The 5,674-nt window shown below is 36.0% G+C and overlaps 1 long non-coding RNA gene across 1 annotated transcript; it reads left to right on the forward strand.

The window, feature by feature from the left end:
* Nucleotides 1-1,028: 1,028 nt before the first annotated feature.
* Nucleotides 1,029-2,124, forward strand: LOC149584097 (uncharacterized). Its single transcript, XR_016380268.1, has 2 exons — nucleotides 1,029-1,268; nucleotides 1,382-2,124. It is a non-coding gene; the product is annotated as an uncharacterized LOC149584097 (long non-coding RNA).
* The last annotated feature ends 3,550 nt before the right edge of the window (nucleotides 2,125-5,674 follow it).

The raw sequence follows: 5,674 nt of genomic DNA on the forward strand, positions 1-5,674 counted from the left end.
AAATTGTTTTAACGAATCGTTTCCAACGTGGTTACGTTGAATCTGTGCTGATGTAAACATGGAAATTCCTCTACATTGGTTCAGTTTAAGGAAATATATTACACACCTTCACAATTAGTACCATTTTAGTGAGATTAACAAATAATGAAACCATGTATCCCTCATACGTAACCCTCCGTTTCGAACGTGGTTACGTTGAGAGAATCTGTGCAGATGTAAACATGGAAATTCCTCTACATTCCTCTACATTGGTTTAGTTAAGGAAATATATCACACATCTTCACAATTAGTAGCATTTTAGTGAGATTAACAAATAATGAAACCCTTACCCTGTATACCTCCTATATTTGTTGGTAGCAGAAAACGAAGCAGACTGCGTATTTTTGTAGTACAGAGCTGGAAATTAGCTTTTTTATCTTTAAAGGGGAAAGACAGTATAAAGACAATATTACATAGACAAACTAAAATACAACTTAAGCCTTGGCCGTAAAGAACGTTCAAAAACTTACTTTAAATGATATAAAAACCTCTGTTAACTGTAATTATTTACCTGAATTACTTTTCGAGACGAAAATTCGACCTGATAACGACGTATTTCTTATTAAGGGTGCTACAGTTAACTAGAAAATACATATAAAGGTGCTCAAGCTCGGATGAAATACCGAAGTAATTTGTCAGCGTCTACTGCCATATTAAAAGGGTAGATACACAATTCAATGGGAGGTCGACGTGGAAGGGGCAACGAGCAGACAGCCGCTATTTTCTGGGGGTAGCCGTATAAAACGCCATCTATCGGGAACTTTCGAAACTAAATTAAAGGATGAGCTTAGAGTAGTGGCACTCTATGTTAACCCCCTATAGGGCATAATAAGTCAAACCCTCTGAGATGCCATTACTCCATTTTATACGAGCTAAGAGCAGAAAAACGTATTTTATAAATTTTACACTTGTAAAATCGTTTAAAAAACACTTGGAACTTGTATTTCTACTTACTTTCGAGGAAATACCACCGTTTTCTGAAGGTAAGAGTCTTTTTTTATACATTTATTGGTAATAAAAACATTTAAGGCGAGCTAAGCCTTGGTCTTGTAAAACACGGCAGATTAGTGATTAGCGTTGTTTTCAGCGTTGAAAAACGTTATTTTATCATGTTAAAAAAACGTTAGCAACGTTTTAAGGTACTGATATTTAAATATCCGGACATTAAACTGTTACATATTCTTAAAATAAGAGTCGATAATGGTGCCCACCATAACAAACTTTGTTAAGTGTGTGTCTCTATATTTAAACGCATAAAACAAAATATAACATAAACGTTTTTATTTACTTATTTATGTAACAATCATGGCTTCAACTCATGTTTGCTGCGTTCAAACTGTAGGTGTAAAGAACGTTTTCTTTCTTACCACAACTTTCCGAAAGAGACTGCCACTAGAAAGAAGTGGATTAATTCTATAACAACAGCTGTAGGACCTCTGTCCACTGATATCTCCAGTTTACGGATTTGTTCAAAACATTTTACAAAATCAGATTTCTTTCCCACCACTGGAAAGAGACTACGTAGAGCGCTCAAACCGTACGGTTCGCGATTCCATCCTAATTTGGAGATGAAATTAATGTAACCGATGAAATTATCCCTAAACTGACTCTCCGTAATTTGACTCTCGAGCAACAATCTGAAGCATTAGAAGAAATGGGAGCGTTGTCCTTTGATCATAGATTGAAGCATGAACCCGCTGCTTTTTCAAATATTCAGGCAACACATCAATACCCAGTGTCACACCTCTGTGGGTTTGATTGTTAATCCACAATTTTGCTTCCTTGGGGCAAGCCCCGATTGCCTTATACTGGTTGAGGACCAGCTGTACTTAGTGGAGATCAAATGCCCTTACACTATTTTCAAGAATAAAGAAACTATCAGAGGAAAAGCAGCTTCGGGTAACTTTTACCTTTACTTTGACGAAGAAACGGATGAACTGGAACGTCTATCATCAGATTCAGGGTCAGCTTTTCGTGTGTAACGTACCCGTATGCTTTTGGGCAGTATTTGTGCCACCCGATAACATCGAAATCTTGATGATAGTGAAAGACAACCAATTCATCAATGATACCTTGCTTCCAAAATTATCCTCTAAAATGATTAACGCACACTGATGAGCGTCCATTCAAATGCAATATTTGCGATTACCGTACCCGAACACGCAGGAATTTAAAGATGCACGTCTCGACGCACACTGATGAGCGTCCATTTAAATGCGATATTTGCGATTATGGCTCCCAAAGGCGAGATTATTTAAAGAAGCACGTATTGACTCACAGTGACGAACGTCCGTTTAAGTGTACGTTTTGTGATTTCGCAGCCAGATTGAAACATGTACTAAGAAAGCACATTGCTACACTTCATCCGTTAAAATCTCGAATTGGACGAAAAACTCGGAAAACAGTCTCGTTAAGACGGAAAAACGATAGCGATCAATCAAACAGTGTTGCAGACTTTGGGTGTCCATTAAAATTCAAAGCAGACGACAAACAGGGACGGATGACAAATATAAACGATGATTCTCTCAATGAAACTGACCAGTCAAAACAAGTCGAAATTCATTCAGAATCAGAACCTGATGAACCCGGAAACGCGAGGAAATCTAAATGTACTTATTCAAAACATATCGGTTCCAACATCAACCAAGTAATTTCATTAAATACTTCGCCTTCCAAGTGCGAATTTAATGCTGTATGTGAAAGTCCAACCACAATTTCCAAGGAAGTAAAGAAAGAACCAGAACCTTTATCGAGTGATAATGTTAGTTCAGAGTTTCACTTAAATCGTTTCAAATTGGAAAACGAAGCTGCAACGCCTCTCCCAGTGAACGAAGTGATTTATTGCCCAGATCCTGACGCCTCGAGTTTAGAATCGAGTGTAAAATGGGAAGAACCAATTAATCACCTGAAGAATGAGTTCGGTTTGGATATCGATGAAAATCAGTTTACCAACAAACATTGTTCTATTATTTTGACGAAATTGGAAGATTCAGGGAATTATGTTGGATGCTATTACATAAAAATGAAAGAACCACCTTACCTTTACGAGGCGGTTAAAGTTAATTTGAATAATGTCATTTAGTTTCCTTTTGACTATGTTTTGAATAATGTCATTTGGTTTCCTTTTGACTATGTTTTGAATAATGTCATTTGACTGAAGAGTCTATGTATGTTTTCCAATCGATTAATTTCGTTAGAAACTTTCTATCTGCCTCGAAATCACTCCGTTTAAGAAAGACTTTTTATGTATATTCTGTTTCTTTTCACCTCTCTAAGAAACGGTCAAAACTTTATTGAATGTTTGCAAGTGAAAGGTGAACGTATGTAAGGAAATTGATTTGAAAATTCGCCTTTTTATTAGAGATTTTTATTAAACCTTGAGGAAATTCTGTCCTCTTTATTTTGTTTAAATCAGATTGTAAAAGAAAATAGGGATAAAATGTTACATTGCGTTGCGAAGTGTTAAAAAAGAGTTTAACATATTCCATAATATATCGGCTCCACAATGTCTTATTTGACTTAAAAGTAATGGATAATAGAAAGCTTATTAAATGGTATTAGTGGTACATGGTAAGGCGAAGTCGAGGAGATAATGGTAGCTTTCATATACCTATCAGTTAAGAATTTATCAAGTCTAACTTCCCTTATTGTATTATCCGAGTTTTGTTCTTTAACTGAGTGTGTATCCCAACGTCACCAATGACGTGGTGCAAGTATAGAAATAAAAGGGAAGGACGAATATGTTAAGTGCTAAAGAATAAAAATGTTCTTCACAATCTTTGAATCATTGCTGCCTCAGTTGATCTTTACACCAGAACGATGTGTTCTAGAGTAACAAACATGCCGATAAATTTAGTATTCCATAGCCAATGTTCGTAAAAGTAGAGGCCTTCTCGATATTAATATTTTCTTTGGAAATAAACTTAAAGATTTATTCCTTACAATTTTATCTCTTACACTCTGTTTTCACTGGGCGTTTTTCGCAAAATTTTGCGTAAAAGGAAAAATGTTTCCTCTTTTTTTGGCGAATTTCGCGATTTTGCATTGCAGGTCCTATTTCTATTTTTGCAAATTTTCCCGAGCCGCGTTTTTTTTCCGTAGGCACAAACCAATCATTGAGGGTATGCTAGTCATGTGGTTAACACTGAACGCGCGTTTACTAGGGAGCCGCCATTTTGAAATTTCCGGTGTTTTACCGAGGCTTAACCTGTTTACCATAATCAATTGATTAGAGAACTGTGATGTTATTTAAATATTAAAATGAATAGATTCGAAAATATTGGTGGAAGAGAAAGGAAGTATCCTTTATCTTTGGGATAGAAGAAATTTAAGTTACAAAGATGAAATGAAATAATTATTTATTGTAACAAAGATGTTAATATGAAGGAAATCTAATGAGCACAATCGCTCAGTTCGGACACGGAGCTTATCAGATATTAAATTCCGCCGTGGTTTCGTCCAGTGAAAACCGACCACACAGGATAAAAATTTCCATGGCGGGTTTTACCTTTTTTCGCCTTTTCTCCGAATTTGTTTCCGGAAAGAAATTCGCGCGGTGAAAATCGAGTGTTAGGGAGTGAAGGCTTATTTTTCCTTTCAATTTTGTCGAATAGAAAACGTCAAAAAGCCATTTTCCTAATATCACCATAATTAAAGGAAAGCATCATAACATTATACCTTAAAAGAACGGCCTTTTTTAAACATAAAAGGAAATATATTAAAAAAATTATCTTTTATTACAAAATAACTTGCATTAAATTAGTCGTTAAAACGAGGACTATTGTGCCGCCATTGCTTTAGTGGCGTCTGCTAGCCAGAACCTCTTACCCTTACTTCTCTCAGCGTGTGCGAATTCAACCAAACGAAGAGGTTTTTTTAGTAGACGTCATTAATCCAATGGCGGTGCAGTAGTCTAGTTTCTAAGACTAATTAAATGCTAATTATTCTGCAATAAGGGATATTTTTACTGGAAAACTTTATATCCATTAAAAACCACCTTTTACATTGAAAAAGACCCAGGTCTTTCAACATAATGCAATGCTTTATTAAATATTTTAATCATGTTAGAAACCTTTTTGTTTGCCAGAAACCCCAAATTACTATCTAAGAAGGTTAAGTTACTTAATTGTAGCTGAAAAATACCTACTGAGAGTGACATAATAGGCTAACAAAAATAAAATTATTATGAGTCTATGATTTTAATAAATCCAATCACTTTAATCAGTAACGAAAGGGAGGGACAGCACACACTAAGCGGTCGAGACGGGCCCCGCGGAGTCACTGGTGACGAGCCCACTCTAAAAACCCCTTACTTCTCACCCTTGGGAACTCAGCTTTTCCTGTTTGAAGCAGACAACGTACGACTTAATATTTTCTATAATGAAAGAATCTATACAGCTCTGTTTGTCATTATTTCCCTTGAAGAGTTGTCGCCAACGTTTAGTCAGCGAGGCTTCATCGTTAAGGTGTAAAATTTACCCCAATAGAGTAATTTCGGTGAGGGGGAAGAATTTTTGTCGTCTGCTTATACCCCAAATCCAAAAACACTTGATGTAAGCTAATGGACTTGTTACGTACTCCATTATTTCGTTCTTGGTTTTCCCTCCTCGTAATTTTTATCAGCCGCCATTTTGAA

The sequence above is a fragment of the Phalangium opilio genome, unplaced genomic scaffold (genome assembly GCF_054372755.1).
Source record: "Phalangium opilio isolate 3A_F unplaced genomic scaffold, DU_Popi_V2 ptg001170l_1, whole genome shotgun sequence".
Classification (NCBI taxonomy): domain Eukaryota; kingdom Metazoa; phylum Arthropoda; class Arachnida; order Opiliones; family Phalangiidae; genus Phalangium; species Phalangium opilio.